This window comes from Solea senegalensis, linkage group LG12 (assembly GCF_019176455.1).
Source record: "Solea senegalensis isolate Sse05_10M linkage group LG12, IFAPA_SoseM_1, whole genome shotgun sequence".
In the NCBI taxonomy this organism is placed as follows: Eukaryota; Metazoa; Chordata; class Actinopteri; order Pleuronectiformes; family Soleidae; genus Solea; species Solea senegalensis.
Window position 1 is genome coordinate 22,857,747 of NC_058032.1, and position 15,738 is coordinate 22,873,484.

Below are 15,738 nucleotides of genomic sequence, written 5' to 3' on the forward strand. Positions count from 1 at the left end.
AACACTGTGGTGCATAACATTAAAAAAAATAAATTGTCTATTACTGTACAATCAATCCATTGTCTACAGAGGAGGATTAGGGCCACAGGAAAAAAAAAATCTATTTGAGTTCTGAGTTTAAAGTCAGAATTCTGAGATTAAAGTCTGAGAATAAATTTAGAATTCTGAGAATAAAGTCAGAAATTCTGAGTTTAAAGAACTCCTTTTTTCCGGTGTGGCCCTAATCCTCTTCCGTAATTGTCAAATGAGGTCACATAGTGCTTATTAATCCTTTCAGCTCCATAGGACTGAGTTTCTCACTTTAGCTGTGTTTAGATGGCATGTCATTCAGTGACTTCCCAGCACTGCAGACGGAAAGTGATTTGCTTAATGTCACTACAGACAGATGGAGGCAACGTTAACCTTGTGCGAGTAAAGCCAGATGGCTGCAAACAGGTTGAAGTATGACTGAAAACACAAAGACGTGCAAATTAAATGACTAAACAATGGAAGAAATCACCATTTACCTAAAAATGTCCAGACACTTGTTTCATATGTACATATAATGGGAATCAAAATGTCAAATAGTAACCAGCTAACAGTGAATAATAGCTCGATGACCTCCGACCGGGGGTTGTTCTTTGAAACACGAAACAAGTGATTATGTTCCAGAGTAATGTCATTATAATCGGGCTTTATATCGTCTGCTTCTAACCAACGATGATGACACTGCCATCCTCTGTTCGCCATCGCCATCAGAAGACGACAGGGTCAGTCGTTTCAGCAGGAGCCCCTTCTGACCCATGACAGGGTCAGGTGGTAATTAGCTGCTGTATAGCAGCTGGTGGCATTAGGTGCCTTTAGAAATGGACTGCTGCTGGCCTGACACGTACTGCTGGAGGCAGCAGGGGTGGAATGTATGAAAAAAAGCCGTCAATTTGTACATTTTCTACTTCTTGTCGCATGACAGTGAGCTGACATCGTGACTTTTGTGCTGCAGAGGAAGCTGATGAATTGAAGTCACATTTAATGAAAACACAGGCTCACAGGGTGATGTAGTTATGAGGGGGAGGTCACAGAAACCACATCTGCTGTAATTTTTTACGACTTAAATGTCATACAGAAGATGATGGGGAAGCAAAGATTGGGGATACAACCTACAACCATTACTTATTTAACAAAACTCTGTTTTAAGCTTTCTTGTTGAACAAAATAAACTATATGTAACAGTGATCATAAGTACATAAATTATCAGAGGGAGATCAATATGTATGAGGGGCCATATAGGCCATAATCCAAACCCATAATCCATAAACCTCTCACATATACTACTGAAACATCTCATATACTACTGGAACCTCTCACATATACTACTGAAACATCTCACATACACTACTGAAACCTCTTACATATACTACTAAAACCTCTCACAAATACTAGTGAAACCTCTCACATAGACTAGTGAAACCTCTCACAAATACTAGTGAAACCTCTGAAAACCTCCTCACACAGACTAGTGAAACCCTCTCACACAGTGAAACCTCTCACCAGTGAAAGAACAATACTATTGAAACCTCTTGCATATACTACTGAAACCTCTCACACATTCTAGTGAAACCTCTCACATAAACTACTGAAACCTCTCACATAGACTAGTAAAACCTCTCACATAGACTAGTGATTATGGATTATGGCCTATACAGCCCCTCATACTCTGTGAAAATAAATTAAAAAAAGTCTATTTTCACCTCGGAATGTCATTAAAGGGTAGGGTTCCACAGTTCTGGTCCCGGTGGCCCACTGCTCTGCATGTTTTTCACTGCTCCGGTACACCTGGTTCAAATGGGCAGCTCATCAGGAAGCTCTGCAAAAGCCTGATAATAATCCATTCATTTGAAGCAGGTGTGTTGGAGCAAGGAAACATCTAAAACATGCAGGGCAGTGGGTTCCCAAAACCAGGATTGAGGAACCCTGAAATATCACCAGTATATTTTACTGCTCTTAAACCAACACACATATGTCATCACTACATGTTGTTCATATTGTTTCAAATATGAAACAATATTGTGTAACATCTGTGGGTGTGAGAGAGAGAGACAGGTTCTTGTTACTAACATTTGATTTGCAATGGAAGTTGTGTTTGACCTGGGGGTGGAAACAGGAGACACAGGATCTGACAATCAAACCTTGTGAGGTGTGCATGGACACTTAGGGCCTGTAAACATGAGAAGAGATGTATCATTCGGGCTTTTCATCCACAAGGAACCAGTGTTTTGGTAGCCCTTAAATGGGTCCCAGAATGAAGTAGCATATACAACCAACATGCTACTTTGCTTTGGAAAATGATGTCTCTTGGATTCACTGCTGGTCTCTTTGTTCACATTATATTAGTAGTTAACAGTTTATAGTTGTTGATTTGGTCAGATTACACATCAGATTACAAACACTGGAGGAAGGGACAAAGACATTCTTGCTACCCTAGCTCTTAGCAAGAATAAGATGAGTTCAACATGTTCCAAAAACACCACTATCTTATTGTGTTTGATATGGATCTTAAGCACCCAAGATAAGTATTTTTTTTATTACAAGATAAAACAAATATTACATTTCTAGGACTCTGGGTCTTTAGTGCCATTCTGTAACCATCATTTACTGCTAATACCAGAATGCATGGTAAGCAATCGGCCAACTTCTGCACAACCTTGAATTTTTTTTTAGCTTATCACAAATTACGACCAGGGTTTTTTACTGAGGCTAACAAAGTCCATTTGGGTTTGCATAGATCTGTACACAAAACATCAGCCATTTTATGTATCCAAACAAAATTGGGCATTCTTTTTTATGATTTTGTTTTGGTACAACCACAAACTGGAGATCTTAATTATTGTCAAACTTTGGAGGACTTGTGAAAGCAACAAACTATATTTAAGCAGGGTAGGCAGCGTGAGTCCAAATCCCACTCATCTCCAACACCAGATTGACATTGCACAGCTTGGCTTACTGCTGTGTCTCATCCCACTCCAGTTCACAGTGAATCACCAAAACATCAAATTAGATGGAGAAATTAGGAAAAAAAAGCACTTGTCTCACTGGAGAAGTTCACCATATACCAGGTGCTGCCATGAAATAAGTGTAGTGACAGCCAAACCTCTCTGTTTCAGACTGGTTTTGTTGGACAGCTCCCTGGTGTGAAACTAAAGGGCATCACATCATGGGCAACAAACATTGCCAACTAATTTAAAAAGAATAACATGAATCAGAGCCTGTTTTAAGACTGTGGTACCAGGGTGAAACTCATTTCCTTGTTGCTGCCACTCAGTGCTTTGGCTCAGTGCTTGGCCAAGAAGTCCACAGGGGCGGCAAGGTGAATGACTCCGCCTGTTGACTACCTTGAGTTCCTGATTTCTTTATTTCCAAGATTGTTTCTGCAATATCCATGGAGGGAGGAGGCATTTCAGGGTCAAGGCCCAGGACACTTCACAGAAGCAGCTCACGTCTTGCAAGCAGAAAAAGGGCTACAGGTCCAGATATTGATGTGTCACGTCACATTACAGAGTCAGTTGTAAAAAACAAAACAAAACAAAAGTTTGCTCACACTGCAAATTCATCTAAGGTGATGAAAAATAAATCAACTGATTGCTTGATTTAAACTCAATCTTCGAAACCAGTGACTATCATGTGATGAAAAATTTGCCCCCAGGGTATGGGCAAATATTTTGAGGCTTCACAATAAACAGTGTCCAAGACTTCTGTTTTTTGTTCACGTTAGGGCCGCTGCCTGCATCCTCTCCACCCTAATCCTGAGATTTGTGTTTGAAGCATGCCAAGTTTCAGGATTTTAACATTCCAGATTGTAATTCATATCTAGATACACTGGGTGTATGATGATGTTCTTGATGCTGTTCCCAACTGTATTTTTGTTACTTTCTACTAACCAAATAGGGTTGATTTGAAGTTATTATGAGTTTTTTTTGGGTTTGTTTCATTGACTGATGAAGTAGATTACCTCTTTTTTTGAAGGGTCCTTTTTCAGGTTGCATTTTGTTTTGTTTAACAGTATCCACTGTTGTTGCCACTTTATTACTACTTACTACTTCCTTTCACTCCTTTTGTAAAATAAATTCTTTATTTGAACAAACCTAAACCTTGATCTAATGTTGCTTCTCGTTCCCCCCGAGCTGGGCTTAAACAGTTCACTTTAATCCGTTTACAGTAGAGATGTAAAACAAAATGATTCATGTAAAAATGGTTGTGCTCATGGATTCTAAACGGATTCAAAACTACTAAAAAATCTGATAATACAATACAATGATTGTTAAGTTTTGATTGGCATAGCTTGTTTCATTTCTAAAGAACTATGTATGTCATACCCTCACATAACTTTATCAGGTTATGCCCAGGATACTTGTGCAAGTTTAAAATAAATTTAAAATGTGTTTGTAGCATCAGACATGCAACCTTATTGAGTGGTTATAAGTATTTACTGGTTATGTTACATTCATATTGTTCATCAATTATTTAATTATTTGTCTGACAATAAGACCTCATGTGGTACATTGTAAACAAATGATGGACATTATATCACGCTTGACACCTTGGAGACAATTGAAATGGGAATTAAGAAATTTAAGAAGAGTTAAAATTGTATGAATGATCAAGTATTGAATCGAACTGTGAACTTAAAGGTGACATTGAATGCTTGTATCGCACATATATGTCAGTTATGGAGGTCCACTTACATATATTAACTTGTTTTCATGGTTAAAAACCTCCTAGTCGCTGCAAACGAGCCGATCAAAATATCTCCTCACTGACGCTCTTGTCAGCCGCGCTGTTTCAGACCAAAATCACACGCCCACAATGTGGACTGTGTTGTGATTGGCCAGCCAATGAGAGCTTTCCACTTTCCTGTGATTGGCCAGGTATCTGGAAGTGACGTAATTGGTAGGCCAGCTCTCAGATACACAGCTCCCCCTCTGGTACGGTGGATGCTCTGCATCTCAGCAGCTACAACGAGAGTAGTTCTTCTTCTGCGTTTGAATGAACGCAACCGGATGTGCCCAGACTAGTGCCCGCACCAGGAGGTGCTACGGTGGTGAGAGGAGTGGTGAGGTATACTGATGACAACATCAACCTATGGAAGTGCCGCTCTGCTTCGCAGAGCCCAGGAATACAATAAAAGCCTATTTTCTCAGCAGTGGCTGAACTGTTTGTTCTGAAACTTTAGGGTTTCATAAACAAGGTAATGACGCAGATACACACACAAGTGCAGCGTTAATTGGAGATTCCGGTCTATGTCGCCTTTAAAATCAAAAATTAGCTATCAGCATATGAATGCATATAAATGAAAATGGTAAGAGTTGATGTATTTCAGTCAAAGTGTTTCACCAACCAAATCCTGGTTGTCCAAAAAAGGATGTCCAAAAATGTTGTCCTTAACTACAGATCCCCAGCTAAATGCTAAGTAATGTCTTTAGAAAGAGATGGCAAGAGAAAACGCAGCAAGCAGGAGCAGAATGCCCCGTAACTATTGATAACATTTCCGAAGCAAAGGGCACTAATGGTGTAGATGATAACAACACATTTTTTTTGCAACTGCAGGACAATGACAGAAACTTAAGAATCTATTGATTTGCCCCATTTAGTATTTTGTGTGCAAGCATGCCTCAAGGTAATATCATCCCTTTGCTCCATTACCTTCAAATTTATAAATTGTGACTCACTAACTTTTTTTGTAAGATGAAAGGACTTTCAATATGAGGCTCTGAGTTTAGTCCACAGTAGCACGGTTTTGAGCTCCAGCTATAGACTGCAACCTACTCAGCATACCTTCAATTCTTGAAATAGATTCATATCTCTTCTTGTGTTCTCTTTGAAAGTCTACTAGCTGTTGAAGTACAATTATACATACAATTGTTTAACTTTGATCTCAATTCAAAGTTAAAAGGTTATCAATGGAAATTTCTATTTAAGAAAAAAGTTGGCATACATTCCATACTTTGGAACTACTTTGTAAAGAGGCACAGTGCTATATTATGTGACATGGTGCAGTTGTTGTTTATGCTTGCAGACATTTGGATATCTGTCCCTTTGCCATTGATGATTATGAGCGGCATCTTTCCAATTAAACTGTCATTTCATAATTTGATTTTTTTTAAATTACTAATTAGTGAAACATTGCAAATGATGAGAGAGGCCTCCAATGCTAAAGTAACATTGTTTTTTACTCTATAAGTGTACAGGCCAAACATTTCTGTTGAGTCCACTGAGGAAACCAATCAATGACTCTGCTAAATGCAGTTTTCTCCTTTTAATGGAGCCAACAGTGATAATCAAAACACTACACAAACAAAATTGCCCCCTCTTTTTTCCAATGTGAGCATTTGGATGGTAAAAGGCAGATGTACCCCCGGCTACTGGAATGGGTTTTTATTCTCTAAAAGCCATTAGGTATTCTGATTTCTGTCCACAAACTTTAGCAACTCCGCACAAAGTGAACACATTCATTTCACCACAGAAACATTACCTGCTCTAAACCTCCCAGTGGGTGGTTTACAGGCGAAGCAGAGCTTGGTGTTTTTCACACTGTGATAGTAATTAGTTGTAGCTCCACCACAGTTTTACTCCTACACGTGTTGTATTGATTGTAGATGATGTATATAATAGAATAAGAAAGGTTATTGAATTTTATCGACCTTTTTTTTACTTTACCCCCTGGAGTGGGAGTGAAGTATTGTTTTTGGTGGCTCTGCTTTGCTTTGTGTTTCCGTACTTGCACTTGCCAATATGACAAACAGAGGCCGCCAGAGGCTTGTTGCGTGAATGGGGTGAAGTCTGCCATTTCTGATTGCCTTGTTTTAATTTTAGATTTAGTGTCACTTGGGATTTGGCCTAGTTCATTTATGACCATGGGGATGGCAGAAGAGGTCTTGAACAAACCCCCTGTGTTGTGTCTTTTCATGGGCTAATAAAATTGATAGTTTTGCATGTACTTAGTAAATCTGCTTATATGGATTGTTTATGAACTTGTGCTTCTGTCTCAGAGTTGGTCTTGTTGTTTAGGTGTTAATTAATTGTTATATGTCCACCATTCTTTGTAAATAGTGTTGGCCAAAATTTTACTTACATTTGAATTTTTCTGAAATGTTTTAATGCTATTGATCTGCTTGTTTTGTAGCTATGCTAACCATGTAAAGACTTATTTATCCCCAGTTGATGAAGACATTTTCAAAAAATCATAGTCATGCTAGCTTATATTAAAGCCACTGGACTCAAGTCACATTCTTGAAAGGGCGTCCCATTTTGTAGGGATGGATTTAAAACAGTTGCCCATGAGGGGATAGGCCTTCCAAAGGGCAAGGGGTGGGAGTAAAAAAAATAAATAAAAAAAGAGAAACACAAATTATTTACAAAAACACAACAATTATCTGGGATGATTGGATGCTTAGATATATATGTCTGAAAACTTAATTTGGTGCCTTTATCTGCTCTTCACACACTGTGATGCAAATTTCCTTTTTCGAGTTGGCTGAGCAGAGCAATTGGCAGATCTCAGATCCGGACCACTGCCAGTTCCTGCTGTACTCTGACCTCCACAACTCTACACCCTCCTCTGTGACTTTTTGACAGGCAAAAGTACTTGCCATTGTTGAAACACAACCTGATCCTGATATTACACAGTAAATAGACCATTAGGAAACAGAGGTTAACAGATTGTCTGACAAAACTGAAGCAACCTATACAAAAAGTTATAACGGATAAGAGTAGACGCACTTCAATAGTCTCTCATTTATGCCCACGTAATGATCCATAATTGCATTCAGTATTATGTTTCTAATTTCCCTAGAAATATATTTTAAAGGGGAATCAGAAATGTGCATCATATCTGTCAAAGTCAGGAAATTCTGTATGACAGCGTCCTCAAAATGCATTAAATTCACCCCATCACAGTGCTTTGTGCTGTGGAGACCGTTGGTGTACCACCCTAATGTGATGGATCCATTATGACTTTCTGACAGAGCCTCTCCAGAGAGAAGCTTGTGAGGTCCATCAAGAATTGAAAGGCTGTCATGACATTATGGTGGTTTAAAAGATTAACTATGTCTGTCATCCCAGGGTCCAAAGGGGGAAAGCCATGTCGAGATTATCTGGGTTCAGTTAAGTGAGGAGCTACGCTCTACATTTAACCACAAAAAAAAACAACTGTAAAAATGGTGTGACTTATTGTCAGAGATTGTGTGTAATAGAGACCAGTGTCACTCATGCTTTATAGCAAACCTTGCTTGCTTCTAAAACCATGCAGGGATAGGGAGCTCTTTCCCAAGAAAAACAGGGTCCAACACAGCAAACAAATCCTGCACACAGTCTAATACAAAAACTATTTATACATGACAAATAATTTCTAAAAAAAATTGCCTAGGATTAGTGTAGCCATTGTTGCCAAAACCCTTTAAAGGGATAGTTTCAGTTTTTTTTTTAAGCGAGCTTGGATCAGGTACTTTCATATGGTTAGTAGCGCTTACTGACAGACAAATGCTAATTCTCAATAATAGCATGAAAACATATTTTGACATTGTTTTTCTTTCCAAATGTTATAAATAATAATAATAATAAAAAACTGTACTTATAAATAATGTAATGCGATTAAAACAGGTTTAGGTAAAATTACTGTAATGTTCATATGTCTCTTTCTTTATCGCATAATAGGTATTCTGGATGTATAAGGGGTTGTGTTATATTTTATTTAAAGGGCTATATAGGTAGTCAACACCTAAAATACCTGTCACATAAACTTAGGAAACTATTTAACACATGTCTTGAGCCTCAAAGGTTAGTAAATTTGAGGAGGGTGAACAGGAGGGTGAACAAAATCTATGCCTGGTCAAATCCATGCTATCTAAAGGATTATGTTCACAGATAGACATTTCTTACTGAAAATTGGTGTCACTGTGCAAACTACTCGTTTCCTGCACTAAAATCCATAGAGGAAATCATAGATTTTACATCACGGCCCAAAGGAGATGCTGATCCACTTCTGCCTCCTAAGTGAGTTCAGATGTGTTATTTTGAGACTTTGGTGACTGAAATCATGTGTTCGAATGTATCTCAGTGGCACAAAAGTATCAACTGAGACAGCAGTAGAACAGCACTGTGTTCCCATGAGCTCAAAACACTGGTTTTCTCTATGGACTTTGGTATGGGAGGGAGAGAGCTGTTTACAGACCTAATTTTCCAGTTGGAACAGGCTGTCTATAATGGCAAGATTAAGCAGCCAACATATTCTTTTGAGATTTAGGACTGAAGCATTTGTCGATTTTCTTAGTTGAGCCTTTTGTCAAGTGGCATGGTCTGATTTTCCTTGTGTCCCTGCTGGCAGACAAGTTTTCAGTGAGAGTGAGCTTCTCAGTAACAAGCTCCAGAAGCTAGTCGGAGGCACAAACAGTGATGTCATAGCTTCATTGAACCACACTTCAAAAAAACAGAACTATCACTTTTCGGCATTGAAGGAAAAGCACGCTCTAACAACAATAATGGAAGTTAAATTTCAACGAGGTTTGCCAACAAAACTGAGCAGGCAGTCACAGTACAGGGCCATGAAACTTCACACCTGAGTGGAATGCATCCAAGTGCTTTGCTTTACCTGTTATATGTGTTATATTGGACATTAAACTGCCTAATGACTGCAGCTTTGTATTGGTAATATTCCAAATTACATTCTTCAACACAGCTAAAGGTTATCTTGTCCTGATTTGCAAAACCTTTGCAACTACTCATAAAAAAGCTGTGTATATAGCCTGTGTGTGAACATCTGTTGTGTGTGGAGGGATGTGTGTGTGTGTGTGTGTTAACCTCCCTGCCCCAGCACTGTGGTGTGTGCCGCAGCACACCGGGCACAGAGCACAGAGCTAACAGCTCTGCTCCTTTCCAGTGCAAACCTGTCAGTCAGTGGATTCCCTCAGTCCCTTCCTCCATAACAGGAGCAGCAGCAGCAGCAGCATTCGTATCAAAACCTTTATGCTCAGAACTGTAACTCCCACGAGCGCTCACAGTTTTTCCTCTCAAGCCTTTTTCCTTTTTGACTGAGAAAGGACGCTAACTCATCCATGTATGCAGAGCTTGAAGGCAGGGGTGTGAAGTTGTCTTCCCATGTGTTATTCAAATGTCCAAATTAGTTTGATTCTGCTGCACTAGACACACAAGAAAAATCAATGCACAACTCAGGATAAAATGATGTATTGCCATATGCGCCGACTGCAGCGGTTCTCAAACAAATGACTGGGTTGCTATGGTATGAAACCTGTCAGTCAGTGCATTCCCTCAGTCCCACAACCACCTGAAAAACTGCAGTAAAGTTCTTCTAATACATCTCAGAACTCAAGCTCCCATGAACACCCAGCTCAACCTCTTACACCTTGTCTTATTTTTGGGACCCTAAATAATTGGAATTAAGGGCTACAGTTTGCAGACACAGCTGCTTAAAGAATATTCAGTTCCTTTACAAAGGCGACACACAGGATCATCTTGTCCCAGAGCAACCGTTCCTGTTTCCAAACATCAAAGGCACAAGAACTAGCCAGGCAATATTTACACACTCTCTGTGCAGCTATCGGGTAAAGGTTATTCTCTGCACTATTTTGGATAATGTAATAATTTTGTACTTTAATACAGTGTTTTTTTTTCCAAACTTTTTATATAGGGACCCACTTTTATAGATGACTAACTACCTGGACCCAAATCACATGACAAGAGCAAATTTCTGCTAGCAACTAATTACAGCCATATCTCTAAAACCTAATATCACTTTGAATTGGGAAACGCATAATTTCCACAAGATGTTTAGTACATTAATTAAATCCCCTGAAAACCGTATGAGACTCATCTGTGGGCCCCGACCCAGTCTTTGGAAATCACTAAAAATATTAAGTTACTGCAACATCTGACCTTTATAAGGGGGACACAAATCATGGCCGGTGTAATCAGTTTTAAATAATGTGTATCCCCCCCATCACTTTAGTTTCAAGAGATGAAACTTGAAAATTCACAAATGTTGCTATGCATGTTCAAACTGTTTCTCAAACTTCCTATATAGACCCTCACTTTGTAAGGACGACTGGGCCCAAATCGCGATTTAAATCAGAGTAAATTTGTTCATAAGACATAATGGTCATCAATAGCAGGTCTAGAGATCCCAAGGGTGAAGAGGTCCCAGGGGGTTCCCAGAGAAAAAACTAAATATGAATATACATTTCAAGAAAATTAAACTTAAGAATTGGAAGGATCAAATATAGATACATATTTCTAATATCAAGAGCCCCCAAAGTCATTCTAAATGTTCCCTTGTATACATGTGCTAATGGAGAAACAGTGTGTTAACCTTTTTTCCTCATCTTGCTCCTAACAGATGCAGACTGTAATCTGTGATTCACCACTTGCATTACTCTCCTGCTGCAGTACTAATAGCAGATATTGTAGCACACGTGTGATAGATGGTGGTGGTTGCATTACATTTTGGTGAGCCTCATCTTCCAAAAGCTTGGTGCGCACTCTATCACTAAAACTGATCAATGGGACACTTCAAGTAATGGGGCTTGCAGTAGTTTTATTAGTTCTACCATTGATTTTCACCTCTCCTGTGAAAAAGGTGATCAGAATAAAAAAACGGTATTTCATTTTCAATATCATATCATGTCCCTGATGATTATAACGAGAATCAGCTTCATGAAGGGATATATGTAAAATACGTACAACAGCGAGCTTAAGCGTTTACAGCAATATAAATTCAAAACACTGTAGGGCATGGTTGCCAGTGAGTCACAGAAGCAGAGAAAACTTAAATATTCACCAACAACCAGAGAGAGGGAGAGACTTAGCTAACCTTTGCCATAGCTCAGCTTTCTCTCTGCTTTCACTCATCTATATTTGAGTGCATCTCCAGGGCAAATAATCATGTGTCTTCTCCTCTGTCAAGATGTTTTTGAGACAGGTTATGAGGCTTTTTAGGTTTGCTAACATTCAGCATCTCTGACCAACGTCTGCAGCTCACTGTGTTCAAGGAACTCTCCTGGAAATCCGGGAGTCAATGCGCGACAAGCTGCATTACTGGATGGGTGGCAGTAGGTGGTGCAAAAGACCAAAGCAGAGAACCAAAACCTGACTCCAGTGTTGAGTTTTTGTCACAAAACTTGATTTTGTCCTTTTGTTTCCCCCCAGACTCTTGTAAATTTTCAGTGACTCTCTAGAGTAAGATGAAAGGAAGTTAATCAGGAAGTTGAAGGATACTGACTAATGTCCTCCCTGGCTGTTTCCAAGCTCGTAAAAAGTACAGCAGCATATATAGAAAATGGTTTGTATTCATACAGCGCTTTTCTAGTCTTGATGACTACACAAAGGTGCTTTACTCTTTAGTTTTGCCATTCACCCATTCACACTTACATTTACATAATGCATTTTTCTTATCTTTCATACCCGTTCAAGCACTGCCAGCATAGCCGTCAGGAGCAATGTGGGGTTAAGTGTCTTGCCAAAGGACACATCGGCAAGACAAGAAAAAGACATTTCATACAACCCATTAAAACAAGCATTACAGGTCATGCAAGAAGTTATTTTACAGTATATGCAGTAGGTGGTTCAAGAAAAATAAAGTAAGTCCATCTCCCGAATACTATGACCTGGATGACCAAGGACCTTCACAGACAGGAGGTGGTTATGTACAGTAACGTCTGGGATGTGTGCATCCATCACTGACGTCTATGTGACACATGTCTGGATACACTGCCAATGATTCCATATATTTAATTGGACATAAACTAAATTAAGCAAAGAGCTCTTGGGTATTTCCTCTGCAAACCACACACGGTTTATGGCAAATTATAGAGTGAAGATGTGACATGTGTGACAGATATTGACATTATACAAGTACAACACCGTCTGTAGCACTCCAATTTTTTCAGTTCCCTAAATCCATTCATTTATTTTAACATACAGTATTTGCAGGACCAGAACATGTGCAACTTCATACTGACTACTGAGTCCTTGCGGTTGAGAAGGGAGGCATATCTAAGATGATATTATTAAAGAAAATATTCAAAGACAACCTTAAGTAAAATATAGATGTTTTTAAAGTCAGGAGTTCAGTTAAAGAGCAGAAATTGAGGTAAAGCAGGCACTACATTATAAAATAAAGTGATATTTGTACTTCACTACTTTCTTTTTAACTTCTATAAGCATTTATCAGTGAAGCCATTTAACAACTTTAAAGAAACTCAGTGAAGCCCAGAGAGCTGTGCTGTTAGCGTTGCCAGCAGATGGATGTGCTTTTTTGAGTATGCTAACTCAGCTGTGAGCACAAAGCTGAGCTGCTGCTTCACATTTTGCATACTGCATACTTGTCAAATCGCCTGTCTCCCTTGCAAAATTCAGAACGTCACCAATCCGTGGGGCAATTCATTACAAGCTTCAGCTCCAACCCTTAGGCGACTTGAAGAGGATTGCTCACAAACATGATGGACTGTATACATCAGTCCCAGGAATGTAACACTTTCCAGAAATTAAATTTAAACAAATATTATGTTACAAGCTATTCCCACAGAGATATTGGGATTTCCCATCCCCCTGCCTGATATCACATCCCCTGCTCACACACAGGTTTATCACTTGTTGCACTGCCCTTCTGTGATGCCTCCTCCACTGCCTTAGTCAGGTGGAGCTAACAGCTAAGCTAACAGGCATGTCCACAGACAGAACCAAAATGACTTTCACGGGCCACATTTCAGATACTTAACTGTTTCTATTTTCCACTCAGGAGAATGGTTTAGTTTGCTTGTGTCACCTATTTTCATGCCAAGACAGCTTGAAACAAAATGACTGTCTTATGTTTCATGTACAACAGAAAGGCATCCAGAATTGATGCAGTCTCTTTTTGATATCTATAGATTCCTTTTTATTGAGGACTTCATATCTTACCATATAAAAATTAACACATTTATGTTGAAATTTTGTGAAATATCACACATTTTGGTATCAAAACAACTTTTGTTGATTGACTGGTCCCGTCCTGACCAGTGTGCTCTTTGAACTACAGGTAATTTGAGTGTGAGACCCCTAAAGTCAAGATCCACTCACAGCACCCCATCCTAGACTGTCTTAGACTGTGGGAGAAAAGTTGCTGCTGCCCTCATTATTCCATACTGATCCTCCCGGAAACGACTTGTCCAGCTCTGTCAGCTGTCTGTCACAGATATCGTTCCAGATGTGTTGTAGGTCATCCTCATTTCTCACACGTTGCTTTCCCCAAACTAGTTATGACCATGTGTCCCACTAGCCTTGCCGGAGGCCTTCTACCTCTGGTGCTAGCTGTGATGTCCCAGCTTGTGATTTCATTTTTGGAGCTCCAGCTCATGTCTATGGATCACTCAAGTTCCAAGCTTGGCCGTTCTGGATGGAGCTGGTTTTGCACTTCCACAAACCTTGCATGTCTACAGGTTCCTGTCATAAAACTATGGATGGCGTTCAGTGTATCAAAGAATGCGGTAACGTGCCCAGATACCATTGATGCTGCACACGATACCAAATTCTCACAAGGCTGCGAGGTTGTCCGAACTGGGCTGGGTCGTCTCAGCAGGCTGGAAGCGCCTAGGGTGGCATTGTATTTCATTCCTCAACCTCAAGTCATTGTTTTTTGAAGAAACCAGTTGGGTTGCAATGGTCTAATTGATTGAGTAAATAGGACCTTTAGATAAGACCCACAAGCCATAACATGTAACATTTTTATCTTCAAATGAAACACATTGGGTTTTAAGAAGTTGTAGGTGCCAAGTAGTGTATTAATCTCCTTTTACAAGATTTTAAGTTTTTCTGTGGATTCTGAAGACTGATTTACCTGCTATTGCTCTGCAGATGATACAAGTGCAAATGTGCTTGTTCAAGTTTCTTGCAGAAACAACCTTCTCCCCACCTTTGTAATTTGTGCCACACAAGCGCTGCTGAATCTTTAAAGTGAGAGCGGAGACCGAGGAGACGCTCTCCTTTTCTTCGGTGCGGTTTGATGAGCTTGTCGAGAGGTCACTTCAGAGGGCAGCCTGCGGGGCAGCAGCAGTAAAATATTACAAGTGGTCATTTATGATCTCCTTAATGAGGAGCCAGTAAGCATGTGCATTTATTTTACACTCTAGCAATTAGTGGACTTAATAAGGGGGTGGCTTGGAGCTTGTATATCATTTTTATAAAAGAGATAAAGAACTATAACCCCGGGTGCGTGCACACACAGGCACACACACACACACACTTTTATATATATGTATATATATATATATATATATATATATATATATATATATATATATATATATATATATATTCATATATCCTTTCTATAATTTATCATTTGTCCCAAGAATCACTCTTGCAAAATAAGTGTGTGTTTTTGCATGTGTGTCCTTTCTCCATTACAGACAGAAAACAACTGCAAAAATAATTAGTCACCAAAGCTTTGAAGAGTAACCATTTAAATAATTAAATAAATAAACAAATCTCTGTCTAAAAATAAAAGATTGAACAACTGGATGTGGTGTACTTACGTACAAAAAACACAGAGGCTTTATTTACAGTTTTGGCAGCTGCAGCAAAGACACATTTATGTGCAACAAACCTTTCAGTTCAGTGTAAAAATAATTGTGCGTCACTTTTTTTTAACAAAGTTACTTGTTAAGTAAGATTGTTGTTTTTTTATTCTGTAGAAACAAAGATTCAACAATGTTCTGT